Here is a 19,825-nt window from a genome sequence, read left to right on the forward strand (position 1 = left end):
TTTTAATAAAAGTGATTCCTATCCCTTTCTTGATTTTCTCAATGATAGGGGACCCCTGTTCTACTTTCTGTCAGAGTACCCTTTCACCCAATAATCCTTACCCTCTAACCCAAAGAAAAACCCTCCTGAGAATCAATCCCATTCAATTAATTATTATTGTTCTGAGTAGTATTCCATTTTATGAAAATCCCACATTTTGCTTATTAATTCATCTGTTGATATGCATATTTGGGTTGTTTCCAGTTTGGGACAATTATGAATGAAATTTCTATGACCATTTATGTAAAAAAAAAAAAAAGATCTCTACATTTAAAACTGCAAAACACTTCTGAGAGAAATCAAATAAGATCTAAATAAATTGTGATGTACACCATGTTTATGGGTTAGAAGACTCAGTATTGTTAAATTTATTCCTAACTTAACCTATAAATTCAAGGGAATCATGGTCATAATCTTACCACAGTTTTTTGCAGAAATTGATTATCTGATTCTAAATTTTCTATGGAAATGCAAAGGAGGTAGCACATCCAAACATTTTTGAAAAAGAAGAGTAAACTTAAAGGACTCATATTACCTGACTTGGCAACTTACTATAAAGAAGAGACAAATAATTTAATGGAACTGAATCAAGAATCCAGAATTAAGATCTACCCTTTATGGTCATTTGATTTTTTACAAAGTATCTGAAGGAATCCAGTTGAAAAGGGTAAAAAAAATTTTTTTAGTTTATTTATTTATTTTGAGAGAGAGAGAAAGAGAGAGAGAGAGAGTACAAATAGGGGAGGAACAGAGGGAGACAGAGAAAAAATTTTTAAAAAGTGGTGGAACATTAAAAAAGAAAGAAAAGAGCTTCCACTCTTGTTTCACACTAAACACAAACACATAGTTTTAGAGCTGAATGTAAAAGCCAAAATGATGATGTCTAGGGAAAAAGGAAAAACAAAACATAGAAGAGTATCTTTGCAACTTGAGTTAAAAAAAAAAGACTTTTAAAAATAGCATACATAAATTAATAACCATGCAAAAATAGGTAATTAGACTTCATCAAACTTTAAAACTAGTGCTTACCCAACCACACCTTTAAGAAAGTGAACGAGCAAGCCACAGACTGGGAGAAAATATTTCAAAATATGTATCTGAGAAGGATTTGCAGCTGCAATATATACTTACAAAAATGCCTCCAACTCAATAATAAAAAGACAAACAATCTATTTTTTTAAATGGACCAAATATTTGAATACACATTTAACAGTGGTATGCAAATTACCATGGGAAAATGCTTAGCAACACGAGTCATCAAGTAAATGCCAATAAAACCACAATGAGCCAGCACTACCCAACCACCAGAATAATAAATACTGAACGAGCTGACAACCTTAGAATTGACAAGGATATGGAGCAACTGAAGTTCTCACACAATATTGGTGAGGGCGATAAAATGATACAATCACTCTGGAAAAGGCTCTGGTAGTGTCTTAGACAACTAAGATTATTACTACATTATGACCCAGCAGCATATGTCCAAAAAACGATTTGTATAAGGATGTTTATAACAGGCTTATTCATAATAGTCAAAAATTGGATAAAGCTCAGGTGCCCATCAACAAAAGGATGGGTAAACAAACCTTGGTATATTCATACAATGGAATACTGCTTATCAATAAAAAAGCAATGACTTACTGATACACACAAAAACATGAATGAACCTAAAAAAAGCCATCATGCATACGTACTGTATAAAGGACAGGCAGGATGCTTCCCCTGACTAGGCAGGGGAATAAAAAGCTTTCTAGATCTGGAAGGATGATGATGTTTTATATCTTGACAAGGGTCTGGATCACACAGATGTATATATTTATCAAAACCCATCTGATAGTATACTAAAGATTTGGGCATTTTACTGTACATAAACTTTATCTCAAGGAAAAAGTTAAACAACAATTGAACTCGAATTAGTGATCTACATACCTAAATGTTTAGGTAAAGTATACTGAGGTCTGCAAATTTAAAATGCATCATAGAAGTAAGGAAGATGGAGCCTCCAGGTTGGTGAACATGTGTTGACTTGGGGGCAGTGGCACACCTGGACAGGACACAGAAGCTCTGTGCCCTTTCCCACACCTCACCCTGTGTTCTTCCTGAGTTAAATCTTCTTATTTTAAACTACATGTCTCCAAACATGGGACTGCCTGGCTGGCTGGATAATGAGTGAATGAAAAAAGGGTGGATGGATGGTTGGATGGATGGATGGATGGATCTGGCTCTTCTGGAGTTATATCCTCTTATTTTAACCTGTATATCCCAAACCATTAAAAACTATCCAAAAGAATAATCCAGAAAGAAAGAATTGAGAATCTGGACTTCATTAAAATTAAAAACTGCTTTGCGAGGAGTTCATGTTGAGAGGGTGAGAAGATAAGCCACAGACTGAAAGAAGATACTTGCAAAACCCATAATCTGATAAAGCAGCATTTTCCAAAATACACCAAGAACTCTGAAATTCAATAGTAAGAAAACAAACAACCCAATTAAAAAAAAAAAAAAACAATGAAGGCCTTTATAGACATCTCATCAAAGAAGATACAGATGTCACATAACATATGAAAAGATATTTCATATCATATATCATCTGGGAAAGGCCACTTGAAGCAACAATGAGATACCACTACACATCTATTAGAAATCCAGCACACTGACAGAATCAAATGTTGGTGATGATGTAGACAGAAACTATCATTCATTGCTGATGAGAATGCAAAATGGTACAGCCATTTTTTGATACAATTCGGCAGTTTCTTACAAAACTAAACATAACTCTTGCCATATGATCCAGCAACCACTCTCTCTGGTATTTGCCCAAAGAAGTTGAAAATGTATCTCGTGCAGAAACTGGCACACAGCCTTATTTATCATTGCCAAAATTTTGAAGATGTTCTTCAGCAGGTGAATGAGTAAATAAATGGTGGTATGCCCAGACAATGGAATATTATTCAGCTCTCAAAAGAAATGAACCATCATGCTACCAAAAGACATTAAACAGTCACCTGGGTGGCCCAGTCAGTTGAGCATCTGACTTCGGCTCAACTCATGATCTCATGGTTTGTGAGTTTGAGCCCCACGTCCAGCTTTGCACGGACAGCACAGAACCTACTTCAGATTCTCTACCTCCCTCTCTCTCTGCCACTCCCTCACTCACACACACACACTCTTGGTCTCAAAAATAAATAAACATTAAAAAAATGTTTTTAATTAAAAATAAAAATAATATTAAAAAAGACATTAAGGAACCTCAAAATGCCTATTACGAACTGAAAGAAACCAATCTGAAAGGTAACGTACTGTATGATTCCAACTACATGATATTCTGGAAAGGGCAAAACTGCGGAGATGATGAAACCATTAGTGGTTGTCAGGGATGGGGGAACAGGCAACACCAAGAGTGAAACCTCCCATAAACTATGGACTTTGGGGTATTATGATGTGTCGATTTAGGTTCATCAATTGTAACAAATGTACTACTCTGGTGGGAGAATGTTGATAATGGGGGAGGGAGTGCATGTATAGAGAGGCTGAGGCGATATAAGAAATATTTGTATTTCAGTCTTAATTTTGCTGTGAACCTAAAAGTGCTCTAAAAAAATAAAAGTAAAGAACATGAATAGATGGATGAATAGACGGAGGGGTATTGGATAGTATGTGAAGAAGCCAATGCAACAAGATGTTAATTGTAGAATCTATGTGGTAGGTATTTGGGTGTTCATGGTATAATTATTTTTCTTTTTTGTATGTTTGAAAATTTTTAACGATTAGGGAACAAAATGTCTTTGCTGCTAAAGTCCTAGATAAAAAGACTCTTAGTTGGACTTGAGAATATGAAAAGCAGCATTTTGTGTGTGTGTTTCTGTAGATTAATTGTAAACATTGCATCCGGGAGAATTTTTGCTTTTAATTGTTGATAATGTAATTGCTGCTCTGTCCCAATAGAGAGAAACCCTATGAGACCAGGTGGGTTTTCTATACCTTATCACATGAACAATAGGCAACTCAATAGCCTCAGTTTGCCCCAATTTGAATTTCTGAGGCATATCTTATAACATTTTTACCTCAGAATGCTGGCTGAATATCTAGAACAAAATAATGTTGGTTACAGATTGCTATCATCAGATTTGTGTTACAAAAAGTCTTTAGAAATATTCAGGAGGACATGTTATCATTTATCTGCTTTTAGCCCTAAATTAAAAATAAAGAAGGCATTATTTAACTATGTCCCTCAGAAATGTTTCTCTTGAAATCGTTTCTGGCTTTCACCAAAATACAGTATCATAATTTCAACAATAGTACTTTTCAACAAAAGTACGAGAACTCAATGAGGTCCTGTGATTTAGTTTGCTTAATTCTACTTAGGAAGTAAATGAAAATACATTTCTTCTAACTTGGGGGACAAAATACTAGCACAAAGAAATCAATCATAGAGAGCAAAGAGAAGAAAAATATCCTGAAAGGGTGTTCCACAAAGCACAGATTTCTTCTTCCTCTTTTTAGCCATATTTCTTTCATGCTAAAGAAAAAAAATCTCCAGGAAAGAACAGTAAGTGGAATTTCATATTTGTGGCAATGAAATATATTGCTAGTCAATATGGACTAATTTAAACAAAGTTTCATTTTGAGGTAAAGAAAATATGAGAATTTTATAAAAACTTACCAGAAGCATTCCTGTCCCTGACAGTGGCTAGGAAGAAACCCATGAGTCTGATTCAAACAGAGTCTTCAGTGTCTTGGGGTCAGGACAGGACAGGACAGGCGGTGTCCCTTAATAAACATTTTCACTGAACTCTACAAGGCCATGAAAACGTTGGTGCTTCCTGATGCCAATTCATTAACCAAAGTTTACTAATCTACCTGGAATTTTAATTAAGATTTGTCCAAGAAGAATATGTACTTCCAAAGGAAAAAAAAGTCACCCCCTCCTGAAGAATCAAGAAGGAAACAGGAAACTAAGTTCAGCTATTTACTTTTTCTATCACATGCCCTTCTGTAAATACTGCTAATATATACAGCTTTGAGCAAGCAAAGGCTGTTCCCTCCGCTCAGCACACTTGAGATTCAACAGGTGGTTTATAGGAGTGACGTGTCTGAACACAGGTCAATTTCTATAGTGTTCTTTAACAATAAGTCAGGCTGAACAAATGAAGAGTTTGGTAAACAATTAACTTTCCAAGGTACTGTTTATCTTGGGACTTTGTCTTGGTTTTTATTGTATTGTAAGTAGCCCTTTTGCTGTTTACTCCACCAGGAGATCTCCGTATTTTCTCCTTATTCATTTTTTTTTTTTTATTTTAGAAGCACTAACTAATTCATTAACTAATTAAGGAGTAAGAGCAACACTTCTGGAGGGACTTTAGCAATAAATGAATACTCCTGAACTGAGGCCTTTCAGTGGAGGCTGCTAAATTCGTATGTCCAGAACATTATTTACAGGTTGAAAAATCTTGCTCATGTGTGCTCTTTAGTCTTTCAAACACATGAAGATTCTGTGGTTAGTTGGCCATTAAAAAAATACGCTTTTAGAGCAACTAATGTTGCTGAGTAATATGCTTTGGCAAGTGCTATTTAACATTTCTTCTCTTGGTCATTTTTCATGGCTGTATCATTTCATGTGTGTGACTATCCAAATCTCCACAGCCAATGCTGAGCGTATTTGTTCTGTACCTCCAACAATTTGCTTTCTAGTTTACGTACATGTGTTGTTGGTTCCTTAAACTATTTTTAAAGCACGCTAATTTCTCCTAAATTCAATCTTTCAGTGTTGTTCAATACATTAGCTGCCAGTCACATGCGACTATGGAGCATTTGAAATGTGGCTAATCCAATTGAGTATGAAATACACGTTTATACTTTGAATTTCTACATTGAAATGATCATACTTTGGATGTATTGGATTAAATAAAATATATTAAAATTAATTTTTCCTTTTTCTTTTTGATCTTTTTTTCAGTTTGTTTACTTTGAAAGACAGAGTGTGGGGGAGGGCCGAGAGAGGGAAAGAGAGACAATCCCAAGCAGCCTCCACACCATCAGTGCACAGCCCGATGTGGGGCTCCAACTCACCAACTGTGAGATCATGACCTGAGCTGAAATCCAGAGTCTGACCTTTAACCAACTGAGCTACCCAGGTGCCCGTCTTTTTGATCTTTTTTTATGTGATTATTAAAAAATGTAATATTACGTATAGACCTCTCTTATTTTTACTGAATAGCACTACTCTATTCTTCCTTGTATCTCTCATCCAGGATCAAAATCTGATACCATCTTGGATTTCTCTGTTTCTTCAAGTCCAAGGCTGTTTTTCATAATTTCTCTCAGATTCAGCCCATCCTTTCATTGCCATTGCCAGGATTTAGCCTTGTGATCATCAACCCAGGAGAATCTGTCCCCAAATTCTCATTCTTTCCCTTTTATTTCATCTCTTTTGCTCTGACATCCATTAATATATTCAAAGTGTGTTTCTCTGGCATTCTTCTGGAGCCATAGCCACATGCGTATAGGAAGTCACATTTTAATATCTTCTTATTTAATAGATCTATCAGTAGATTTTCCATGTACAATTTTCTCTTCCATCTGATGTCTGTGTACTTCTTTTCTCTCTTCTTCTTCTTCTTCTTCTTCTTCTTCTTCTTCTTCTTCTTCTTCTCCTCCTCCTTCTTCTTCTTCATTTAAGGAAACTACTCCCAATATGGGGCTTGAACTCACCACCTGGAGGTCAAGAGTCACATGCTCCACTAACTGAGGCAGCCAGGAGCCCTCCATTCTGCTTTTTTTTTCTTTTTTTAAATTTTAATCAATTTGTTGAAGTATTTTTATTTTATGTACAAATAATTACCATTAAGGTAGGAATGTTGGATATCTGCAGTGAATCTTGGATTCAAGGAGGTTCACTTAATGCAACCCACTGAGCCTCCATCCTTTGCGCACTGATGGAAACACTGGTGGAATGTGTGGAGGCAGTATTTCCGGATCAGACAACGAGGGTTTGAGCAGATGCGGCAAGAACCGGAACCCAGGTGGGATTTCCTGGAAGGGCTCCAGTAGAGTTGCTGGTGTCCCATCTTGCTCTCGGGGACGCAACGAGCAAAAGCCTGTTTTTAACGATTTTTATTTAAAGTTGTATATAAGATTACTTTATTCCTTCATCTTCTCAATTGTTTCTTCGTGTATTGGCCTGAGCCAAAATCAAGAATTGGACACTTAACCCGCTGAGCTACCCAGGCATCCCATGTATTTTGAATTTTCCATTTAATATATCAGAAATTATTCTAAGAGATAAACTTTTAAAATAAAGTTATAAGGATTTGTTCTCTTGAATGCCATGTTAAAAACAGGTTTTTTTTTCCTGTGCTGTAGTTACTTGTTTTAATTTTTAACTTTCATTTAATTTTTTCTAGTTTTTATTTTAATATTAAATTATTATTAAATTTCATGTTATTTTAAAGTTAAAATATTTAAAAAGCTTACACCACTAGATGGTGCTGTCATCACAAAGAAATGAAATATATACATATTTAAAAATTAATTTGCACATTTTAAGGAAAAAACTCAACTACTATAGAACTGTATAAAGTAAAAAGTATAAACTAAACTTCTAAGAGCTATTCCCCAAAGGTAGTCACTGATGACATGGGGATTTTTCTTTCTTCTCAATTAGTTTATCTATATATCTGTATATTTCTATATATTATTTTTCTATATATTCTTTTATAAAAACTATCATACTGTACATTGTTATTTTGAAACTTACTTTTTTTAACCTAATCATATATAATGGCATTCTTTCCATGTCAGTACATATGATTAATTTCATTCTTCAATAAAATTTGAGTGAATTGTTTTAAATGGTGAAAACATTGTTATAATTATTCATACTTTGTTTATTTGTGTAACTATTATAATTTTTTAATGTTATATGTATTTTTTATAGTTTATTTCACCTCTCATAGTATATATTTAGATAGCTTCTGGATTTTTGCATATTCACACAACCACCCTTGTACATTCACCCTACTACACAGTAGGTATAAAGTCAATGTTGACATCAGTTTCTCTCAGAAATTTATAGGCATGATCTCCTATGAATTAAAACTTCTAGTATTGCTGTTGAGTAGTTAAACATAGTATTTTTAATCTTGATTCCTCTTAAACTCTTTGAATCTCATCTGTTCTCTCTCTGCCATCTTCCCCATTTCTCCTTCCTCTGCTTTATGGATCATTTCTTTTGAACACCCTTGATAATGTCCCTAGGTGCCATTTTTGTTTCCGAACATTGTTTTGGGCCCTCAGTGAGCCCTTCCAGTCTGGAAACATGTGTCCATCCATTCTGGAAAATGTCCTTGCATTAGTTCTTTGATAATTTTCTCCTCTGTATGTTCTCTGTTTTCTCTTTGAAGAACTCCTATTATTTGATGATCTATTTCCTAGACAGATTCTCTATTTTCTTAAATATTTTTTTAACTTTATAATGTTTATTTATTTTGAGAGAGAGAACAGAAAGCAAGCAGGGGAGGGGCAGAGAGAGAGGGAGACACAGAATCTGAGGCAGGCTCCAGGCTCTGAGCTGTCAGCACAGAGCCCAATGGGGGGCTCGAACTCACAGACCGTGAGATCATGACCTGAACTGAAGTTGGACGCTCAACTGATGGAGCCACCCAGGTGCCCCGACAGATTCTCTATTTTTAAGAAATATGTTTTCTCTGCTTTTATTTTTGTCTCTGTCTCTCTTTTTTTTTTTTATTTTTTGAGAGGTGGGGAGGGACAGAAAGAAAGGGACAGATAGAGAGAATCTCAGACAGGCTCTACGCTGTCAGTGAAGAGCCCAATGCAGGGCTCAAACTCCCGAACCTCGTGAGCCAAAATCAAGTGTCAGATGCTTAACTGACTGAGCCACCCAGGCACCCCTATCTTTGTCTCTTTGTTCTACTCCTGCTTTGTGCCCTCAACTTTATTTTCAAACTCTTCTATTGATGTTATTTCTGCTGTCATATCTCTTTTTTAAAAGCTTATTCTTATTTGCTACTTTATAAATGATGTTGAGAATGAAAATGAGGAGAATCAGACTGCAGCACTAAAATAAGGTTAAAATAATGTTTTTATCATTTAAAAAATTTTTCTTAATGTTCATTTATTTTGAGAGAGAGAGAGAGAGACAGAGTGTGAACAGAGAAGGGGTCAGAGAAAGAGAGAGACACAGAATTCGAAGCAGGCTGTAGGCTCCGGGCTGTCAGCACAGAGCCCGATGTGGAGCTCGAACCCATGAACCATGAGATCATGACCTGAGCCGAAACCAAGAGTAGGACACTCAACCAACTGAGCCACCCAAGCACCCTGAGCATCCAACTCTTGATCCCAGGGTCATGAGTTCACACTCCAAGTTGGGCCTGGAGCCTACTTAAAAATAAAGAAAAGAAAAGAGAATTCTTGAATGTTATTTATGTGCTTTAGTTTCCTTATTTACAAATATATAGAGTAAGTATAATAAATATAATAAAAATATTTTTTTATGTTTATTTTTGAGAGAGATACAGAGTGCGAGCAGGGGAGGGGCAGAGAAAGAAGGAGACATGGAATCTGAAGCAGGTTCTAGGCTCTGAGCTGTCAGCACAGAGCCTGATATGGGGCCTCAACTCACAAACCTGAGATCATGACCCAAGCTAAAGTTGGATGCTTAACTGACTGAGCCACCCAGGCGCCCTAAAAATACCTATTTCATATGGTAGTTTAGAGGAATTCATGAAATAATGTATGTAAATTGCTTAATAGAATACCTAGCAATTCATCAGGGCTGAATAAATATTAGCTATGATTATTACTCTTCTTTTTCAAATTTTTTAGAACTTCATAAAGACTTATAATTTCATTACAGAGTTCATTAAAATGTTCTTTCTATGAAATTAACTGATATGTTTTTGTATCTTTATTCTATTGTTAAAATGTCTTTGGAGTGTTTTAATGCTCAAAATTACTTAGACTGAATATATTAAATAAATGTTTGCTTAGACCTACAATCCTTTAGAGAAAGCCCATGGGTCTGGATGTGTTTTGTATAGAAAATCTTCTGTTTCAGACATGTTAGCAGATACAGGTACCCTGTGTTATATAACACTCCCATAGGAGGGATAGAAGAACATGCAGGTATCAAATATTTTAACAGTTCTACAGTAATTTATGAGTATTTACACTAAGAAGAATATAAAATGACTAAAAGTAGTCTCAATACAGGTCATGTTTCATTACCAAATGAATCAGGTCAGGTCATGTTTCAGTGCCAAATGAGTTATAGAAAAACATTCAATTTTCAGAGTAGTTTTTTTTTTAAAGTTTATTTATTTATTTTGAGAGAGAGAGAGAGCACAAGCAGGGGAGGGGCAGAGAGTAAGGGAGAGAGAGAGAGAGAATCCCAAGCAGTTTCCACACTGTCAGCACAGAGCCCAATGTGGGACTCAAACTCACCAACTGTGAGACCATGACCTGAGCTGAAACCAAGAGCTTAACTGACTGAACCACCCAGGTGCCCCCAGAGTAGTTATTTGACCTCGGAATTATAAATAATGGATTATAGACCAGCACACATTCTGTGTATCAGTTCTGGGGATATAGCTGTGGAGATTGGTCCATAATTAGTAGTTGGTGTGCAGAAATGAATGGACTTGCCCAGTAAGATATGCAAAAGGACTAGAAACCATCAGCATGAGGTTCTTGCTGGGTTTCTTAGAACATTTATTTTTTAAAACTGCATGTTTGTATGTTTTTCTTATTCTTTTGGTTTTATTTTTTTCATTCCTCATGAGACTGTTTTTTTCCCCCCAAAATAAAGCAAACTAAATGCCTAAAATCAGTTGCTGAAGTTCTGTCTTAAAGAACAAAATAAATGCAGCCCAACCTAGGCAACCTAGAAGATTATGGACCCAATGATTTAGATAGTATCACAAACCTGAAAATAAATTGATTTAAAATATGACCCAAGGGGTGCCTGGGTTGCTTAGTCGGTTGAACATCTGACTCCAGCTCAGGTCATGATCTCACAGCTTATGAATTCGAGCCCCACGTCGGGCTCTGTGCTGACAGCTCAGAGCCTGGAGCCTGCTTCGGATTCTGTGTCTCCCTCTCTCTGTGCCCCTAACCCACTCACATTGTCTCTGTCTCTCTCAAAAATAAAGAAACATTAAAAAAAATTAAGAAAAAAAAAATGTGACCCAAAACGTCCTCGAAAAAGACATAGGGAACCTGCTGAAAATGCCAATTCAGTGATTTCTTAGTAGCACCAATCATTAACAAAATACAAGATAATGTACACTGGATAGAAGATTGTAGCATCAGGAATATTCTTCCTCAAATACCTAGATTTAAAAATATAGAGTCACAGTCTTGTGAAATTTTTTTTGGGGGGGGGGTATTATTAAAAGGATGGCCAGAGCTTTATGCTTGCCTCTTATCTTATGGTTTCGAGGAAAAGTTGGCAAGAACAATCTATTCGGATGGGTGTGAATAAGGTGGGGGAAGATCAAGGGGAAATAACCAGTCAGAGAGGGAGAAATGTGATCTCTGTGTTTTTAGTAACACATAGAGTTAGAGAAACATGTTATACTTATTTAGAAATAACAACAATAACAGTTGTAATCATTAAACTTTTCATCCCAGAACTTGATTACAACTATGGATCATCTCCCTTATAAGATGTATTGATGCATGTCCGCCCAATTTTGCACACTGTTTTAGATGATTTACATATTAATTAACTCATCCAGTGACCTGGATGCCTGCTTTAAATAAAATCTGATTTTTATCCAAGCCAAGATACAAATACTTGCCTTTGCTCCAACCTTAGGATAACAAAAAGGAAAAGATATGAGAGATTTAAATGGCTTTAGCATTTAATGATAGTTTATTATGGCTTGTTTTTAGAGTGTTAGGATATCCTGATTGCTTTTAGCTATTGGAAAGGGATTAAGAGGAAGTTTCTTTTTAGATTATCATTTTTCTTAAGTTATAGAATATAACATTATAGGCAATTTAAGAGGATGGAAAATTACTTGATGGGATTACTGTGCCCACTCTGATGCATTTCCTTTTAGTTTTTTCCCTCAATTCAAAAAATTTCAAAATATATAACATTTATTTATTCTATTCTAATTTATTTATTTTTATTTTAGAGAGAAATTGAGACTGGGGGAGGAGGCAGAGAGAGAGAAAGAGAGAGAGAGAAAGAGAGAGAGAGACAGAGAATCTTAAGCAGGTTCCACACTAAGCATGGAGCCCAAGCCGGGGCTCCATCTCATGACCCTGGGATCATGACCTGAGCTGAAAGCAAGAGACAGATGCTCAACCAACTGAGCCACCCAGGTGCCTCAAAATTTAAAAATATATAAAAGTAAAGAGAATATGATGACAAATCCCCAACGTCCATCATATAGTGTGGCAGATGTTATTCAAAGATGCCTGGAACAATAATTCTATTTCAAATGCTATTTTTACATTGTGACCTTGCTTGCCATTCTGCAATTAAACGGTGGAGCCTATGGCCCTTCCACTTGCCCTGAGCAGACCATTTATCTAAGATATAACTGAAGCACTGCTGAGTGACGTCTAGACAGTAACAAAGAACACACAGCTCCTGCTGGTTTCTACTGGGACACTTGCTCAAGGCTTCCGCTACCATGTAAGAAGTCTGTTTTCTCTGCAGCCACCAAATGTAGAAGCCACCTGAGAAAGAGAGAACGAGAAGAGGCGGGAGAAGAGGAGAAAGGAAGGACACACTTGAAGAGTCCCAGTTCTCCCAGCCCCCATCTGCTTGAGTGAAGAAGGAACCCAGATGCAGCCACTATCTGACTGCAGCTGCAAGAGACCCTGAGGGACACCTGCCCAGCTGATTCGAGTCAACTACCAAATCTGTCAGCAAAATAATGATTACTATTGTTTTGAGACCCTGTAGACAGTGTATTAAAAAGCAAAGGATGGGGCACCTGGGTGGCGCAGTCGGTTAAGCGTCCGACTTCAGCCAGGTCACGATCTCGCGGTCTGTGAGTTCGAGCCCCGCGTCAGGCTCTGGGCTGATGGCTCAGAGCCTGGAGCCTGTTTCCGATTCTGTGTCTTCCTCTCTCTCTGCCCCTCCCCCGTTCATGCTCTGTCTCTCTCTGTCCCAAAAATAAATAAACGTTGGGAAAAAAAAAAAAAAAAAGCAAAGGATGGTGGGAACACTTAGATATAAAATTATTAACAGATTTCCATACATTTCTATACATTTTATCTAATTTTTTTCTTTCCAGGAGAACTTTATTTTTTTACTTTTTTATTTTCTTTAAAAATTTTATAAGAATATTTATTCATTTTTTTTTGAGAGAGAGAGAGAGAGAGAGAGAGAACAAGCAGGGGAAGGGCAGAGAGAGAGGGAGACACAGAATTCGAAGCAGGCTCCAGGCTCTGAGCTGTCAGCACAGAGCCTGACGCGGGTCTTGAACCCAAGAGCAGCATTATCATGACCTGAGCCAAAGTCGGTCACTCAACCAACTGAGCCACCCGGGTGTGCTCTTTCCAGGAGAACTTTAAGGCAAATCTCAGATCATGATATTTCATCCCTAGTTTATTTTCTATTCCTAATAATTAAGGATGTCTTTTTCCACATCATGCAAACTGTAAAATATATTTACATAAGATAATAACTAGTCCATATTCACAATTCTGTTACTGTTCCTAAAATATTTTTTACACTTATTTTGTTTAAATCAGATCCCAAGCAAGACCCACACTTACATATGATTATAGCTCTTATATTTCTTTTCATATTGAAAAACCCCAATATTTTTTCAGAAAAAGTCATTGACTTGTAGAAAAGACCAAGTTTATATTTTAAAAATACTTAAAAATATAGTGAATACAAATTTTGCCAAGCACCCTGTAACATAATGAATGTTTTTCATATTGTTACACCTTCATAAATATACCTGTTAATGCCTACAGTATACACAATTGAATTGCTACACTTTGGTTTGCTCACTGTTCCCCTAAGTTTGGACATTTGAAGAACTACCTGTACCTATTCCTTTGCCTATGTTTTCACTGCTATCAAATTTATGAATAAATCTTTTCACTAGACTCTGAATTATTTCCTTAAGAAAAACTGTCAGAGATGAACTTATTAAATCAAAACTTATTTAATATTTTTAGAACTTGTCAAAGAGAAATTGCACCAGACACTTGTTTTAAAAAGGGAAGATAGGACACCTGGGTGGCCTAGTTGGTTAAGTGGCAGACTCTTGATTTTGGCTTCAGGTCGCGGGATCCAGCCCTGTGTCAGGCTCCGAGTTGAGCATGGAGTCTGTTTAAGATTCTCTCTCTCTATCTCTCTCCCTCTCCCTATCTCTCTCCCTCTGTCCCCACCCCCACTCATGTGCACTCTTTCTCTCTTAAAATAAAATAAAATAAATAAAATAAAATAAAATAAAATGACAAGACAGGTTTTATTCGAACTATTGTAGTAGAGGAGAGAGACTTTGGTATAAAGCTGACCTCGGAATGCAGCAAGGGCAGCTAGGGACTTAGAGCCAATGGGTAGAGTGGGAATCATTGGACAGAAAATTACTAAGAGGAACTTGATTAAACATTAAGGGTGAGAGGAAGAGAATCTGATTTGATGTTGATAGCAGAAGGGATGAGGAACTTGATTAGGTATGAAGGGCAGGGCAGTTCTTGCCACACCGGTTTCAGCAGGCCAAGGAGCATAGGCCAAGGATGAGGCTTTATCAAAAAAGATAGCTCAGAGGAGCCTAACTAAAGTTTGGTCAAGAAGGGAGTCCTTGTGGACTCTTAGTACATATTATCAAATTTCTTTATAAAACTGGGATACTAGCAATAGAAGACCATTTACCAACATTACATCATTAAGTTTTAAAATCTAACTTATTAGATAAAAATGATACCACTTGAAGTTGCTACACAGAAGAGCCTTCAAAATATTACTAAATGGGGGTGCCTGGGTGGCTCAGTCAGTTGAGTGTCTGACTTCAGCTCAGGTCATGATCTCACAGTCCATGAGTTCGAACCCCGCATCGGGCTCTGTGCTGACAGCTCAGAGCCTGGAGCCTGTTTTGGATTCTGTGTCTCCCTCTCTCTCTGACCCTCCCCCGTTCATGCTCTGTCTCTCTCTGTCTCAAAGGTAAATAAACGTTAAGAAAATATTACTAAATGAAAGAAGCAGCCACACAAAAACCATATGTTATATGAAATGTCCACAATAGGCCATTCTATGGAGATAGATTAGTTGTTGCCCAGGGCAGGGTGGTTTGGTTAGAAATATGGGGTTTCTTTTTAGGGTGATGAAAACATTCTGAAATCAATTGTGGTCATGGTTGTGCAACTTTGTAAATATACTAAAAGCCATTGAGTTATACACTTTATTTATTCTTTTTTAAAGTTTATTTATTTCTTTAAGTAATCTCTACCCACCATGGTAGAGACCAAGAGTCACAAGCTCCTCTGACTAAGCCAGCCAGGTGTCCCAGATTACACACTTTAAATAATGAGTTGTGACGGGTGCCTGGGTGGCTCAGCTGGTTAAGCCACTGATTCTTGATTTCAGCTCAGGTCATGATCTCACGGTTTGTGAGATCAAGCCCTGAATCGGACTCTGCGCTGACAGGATAGAGCCTGCTTGGCATTCTCTCTCTCTCCCTCTCTCTCTGCTCCTCTCCTACCCTTGCACATTCTCTCTCTCTCAAAATAAATAAATAAACATTAAAAAATAATGAATTGTGTGGTATGTGAATTATGTCTCATAAAGATGTTACATAAAAAAAGGTGGTATTCGCTTCTTGAGTGTTTTTGAATTTTGTTCATTATTAATAAGGTTGAAATATTTCCATCTGCTTGCTTTCTAGCTGTATTTACACTTTATTATTTATTAATTTTTAATCTTTATTTATTTAAAAACATTTTTAATGTTTTTATTTATTTTTGAGACAGAGAGAGACAAAGCATGAGCAGGGGAGGGGCAGAGAGAGAGGGAGACACAGAATCTGAAACAGGCTCCAGGGTCTGAGCTGTCAGCACAGAGCCCGACGCGGGGCTCGAACTCACGGACTGTGAGATCATGACCTGAGCTGAAATCGGACTCTTAAAAGACTGAGCCAACCAGGTGCCCCAATGTTTATTTTTGAGAGAGAGAGACAGAGTGTGAGCAGGGGAGGGGCAGAGAGAGGGAGACACAGAATCTAAAGCAGGCTCCAGGCTCTGAACTTTATAGATGTGTATGTTTGGAAATATCATTTGGAATAAAAATAACAAGGAACAGAAACCAGAGGCTTAGGGAGGGAGGAACTTCATGGTGTGGAAGCTTAACCTCAGAGCTCCAGTGATTGCCTTAAGGAACTTAAAACAAAATTATTTCTTTTACTTACTTTGCAGGTTTATCAAGTGGCGTCATGTGAAGACTCTGAGGGATGATATTTATCCAATAATCAGATATTTCAGTGCTTTTTGAGGTACTGCTTGGGAATATGTAACAACTCAACCTCCTGCTTTATTAGACCAAACCCCCAGGTGACAACAAATCCCACACAAATCTCTTCAGGGTATTTTAAATTTTTTTTTTTTTCAATGTTTATTTATTTTTGGGACAGAGAGACAGAGCATGAACGGGGGAGGGGCAGAGAGAGAGGGAGACACAGAATCGGAAACAGGCTCCAGGCTCTGAGCCATCAGCCCAGAGCCCGACGCGGGGCTCGAACTCACGGACCGCGAGATCGTGACCTGGCTGAAGTCGGACGCTCAACCGACTGCGCCACCCAGGCGCCCCATAAATTTCATTTAATTTAAAGGAATCAGGAAAAGTAAAGAATGGATATTTGCCTAATATGGGAATTAGACATTTCAGTAGTCGTTCTAGGAAAATAAGACTTTAACAATTTGCTATTCATGTTAGAGTTCTAATTTCAGGAGCTACTCGCCATTCTCTGCATTCCACTCCCTCCCCAGCCGAGTTCAGAATGGATGCGAGGGTAGACAGAATTCCAAGATTTCCCACCCTACTAGTGTATGCGTACTGCATAATCCCTGGGGCCATGCATATGATGAACTCCACTCCAATGATTAGATTATGTCCTAGGGCTCTGTTGGCCTTTAAAATATGAGATTATGTGTGTTGGCCTAATCGTGAGTCTGTTAAAAAGCAGTTTTCTCCAGCTGGTCACAGAAAGGAACTTAGAAATTCTAAGCGTGCGAAGAACATGACACGCTATGGCTGGCTTAAAGATTGCAGGAACGGGGAGGGTAGGGGGAGAGCGGGACACCTGGTGGCTCAGTTGGTTAAGTGTCTGATTCTTGATTTCAACTCAGGTCATGATCCCACAGTTGGTGGGATCCAGACCCATTTCAGGCTCTGTGCTGACAGCATGGAACCTGTTTTGGATTCTTTCTTCTCTTTCCCTTCCCTGCTCATGCTCTCTCTCTCTCCTTCAAAATAAATACATAAACTAAAAAAAAAAAAAAAAAAAAACTGCAAGAACCAAGTGGCACAGGAATCAGAGTGGCATCTAGGAACTGAGAGTGGCTCCAGGCCGAGAACCAGCAAGGAAATGGGGACTCAGTCTTACAACTACAAGGAACTGAAATGGATTTTCTTCCAGGGCCTCTATGTGAGAACTCAGTCAAACTGATACCTTGATTTCAGCTTTGTGATGGATGCCCTGAGTAGAAAATCCAGTCATGCCATGCCAAACTTTTGACCTATCAATGTGAGCTAATAAATTAGCACTGTTTTTCTTGTTTTTTTTTTTTTATTTGTTCTCCAAAAATTTTAAATACAAAATAATTCAAACATACAAGGAGATTCAGAAGATTATACTACTCATCACTCCGATCATTTTTGCCATATTTGCAGGAGTCCTTTTTTTTGTTTCCTTATTTATTTATTTATTTATTTAAGTAGGCTTCACTCCGAACGTGGGACTCAAACTCACGACCCTAATATTAAGACTCCTGTGCTCTGCTGACTCAACCAGCCAGCTGCCCCAAGTTGTTTCCCGTTTTAAAAATTGTTGTAAAAATTGCATAATATAAAATTTGTCATCTTAACAATTTTTAAGTGTTTATTTATTTATTGATTGAGAGAGAGAGTAGGGGAGGGGGCAGGAAGAGAGAGCGAGTAAGAGAATCCCATGCAGATTCTGCGCTGTCAATGCGAAGCCCGATGTGGAGCTTGAACTCATGAACCATGAGATCATGACCTGAGCTGAAATCAAGAGTCATATGCTTAACTCACGGAGCCACCCAGGCGCCCCCATCGTCTTAACCATTTTTTAGTATACAGCTCAGTAGTAGTAAGTGTATTCACGTTATTGTGAAACAGATCTCCAGAACTTTTTCATTTTACAATTTTGAAGTTTTATACCCATTAAACAGCTCTCTATCCCCGACCCTACCCCCCAGCCTCTGGTAACCCCTATTTCACTTTCTGTTTCCATAAATTTTACTACATTAGATACTTCATATAAGTGGAATCACACAGTATCTGGCTGGCTTATTTCACTTAGCATTATGCCCTCAAGGTTTATCCACGTGTTACCATGTGACAACTGGTGGTGTTTGAAGCCACTAACCTGGTAATTTTTATCCAGTGAGAGAAAACGAATACAAATGCGTATCCATTTTTGCTTTATTAAATGTCTCTGATAAAAAGAAAAACGTTCCAGCAGTTTGATTTGTAGGCCACCTAACATATTTCACGGCAGGAAGCAGGCCTGGGCCAGGAGCGATACCATCTCCAACTAGAAAGAACCCGCTGCCACTGTAGGACCTCACAACGGGAGCGAGAGCACACGCAGAGCTTCCAGCGTTGAAACCGGTTTTTAGACAAATGCAGGCAGTACTGCCCTCATTAGTTACTTCAGTGTTTATGCATTTAACACATCTTTGTTTTCTGATTTGGTGCTTAAGGCATAATTCAACATCAGGATGACATAGCAATTGGTTTTCTACCCTGTAAGTACAAGTACATTTTTTCTGGACAAATTTCCAGTGGTGATGGGTTTTTCCTTTAGATGTTATCAAGCATTTATTTGATATTTTAAAAATGCTTAAAATCTGGGATGAGGTATTGCATCCTTTCTCAAGAAATTCTTAAAAATGTTTTATTTATTTATTTTTGAGACAGACAGTGTCCAAGCAGGGGAGGAGCAGAGAGAGAGGGGGGGAGACAGAGAATCCGAAGCAGGCTCCAGGTTCCTGGTTGTCAGTGCAGGGCCCTACGTGGACTCAAACTCACAAATGGTGAGATCATGACCTGAGCTGAGGTCGGACACTTAACTCACTGAGCCACCCAGGTGCCCCCTAGGTATTGTATCCTGAAAAATCTTTGAAAATGAAAAAATAAATTGATGTGAAAGTGATTTTTTTGACAAAAGCTGTTAACATCAACCTAAACTATTGCTGTTTTGTGTGATAATCTGCAATGGTTTAACTTCACATTAACAGATTTCTAATAATTTACTTGGACAGATATCTACACATACTGGATAGTGAAGAGGCTCGTGTTTACTCATGAATGTCAATGTTCATGGGGCATTAATTTTGGGGTATATATGATATTCTATGTACTCATTGTTGCTCCTATTAGTTGGAACAGAAACATATGTAAATGTATTCTTTTTTTTTTTAACTTGTTTTATTTTTTATTTTATTTTATTTTTTTAATTTTTTTTTTTCAACGTTTACTTATTTTTGGGACAGAGAGAGACAGAGCATGAACGGGCGAGGGGCAGAGAGAGAGGGAGACACAGAATCGGAA

General features: G+C 37.5%; 1 pseudogene; it reads right to left on the reverse strand.

Moving 5' to 3' along the window:
* Nucleotides 1–6,932: 6,932 nt before the first annotated feature.
* LOC112858868 (large ribosomal subunit protein eL8 pseudogene) overlaps nucleotides 6,933–19,825 on the reverse strand; it is a 45,949-nt pseudogene continuing 33,056 nt past the window's right edge.

The sequence above is a fragment of the Puma concolor genome, chromosome B1 (genome assembly GCF_028749965.1).
Source record: "Puma concolor isolate L17-30 chromosome B1, mPumCon1.1.hap2, whole genome shotgun sequence".
Taxonomy (NCBI): Eukaryota; Metazoa; Chordata; class Mammalia; order Carnivora; family Felidae; genus Puma; species Puma concolor.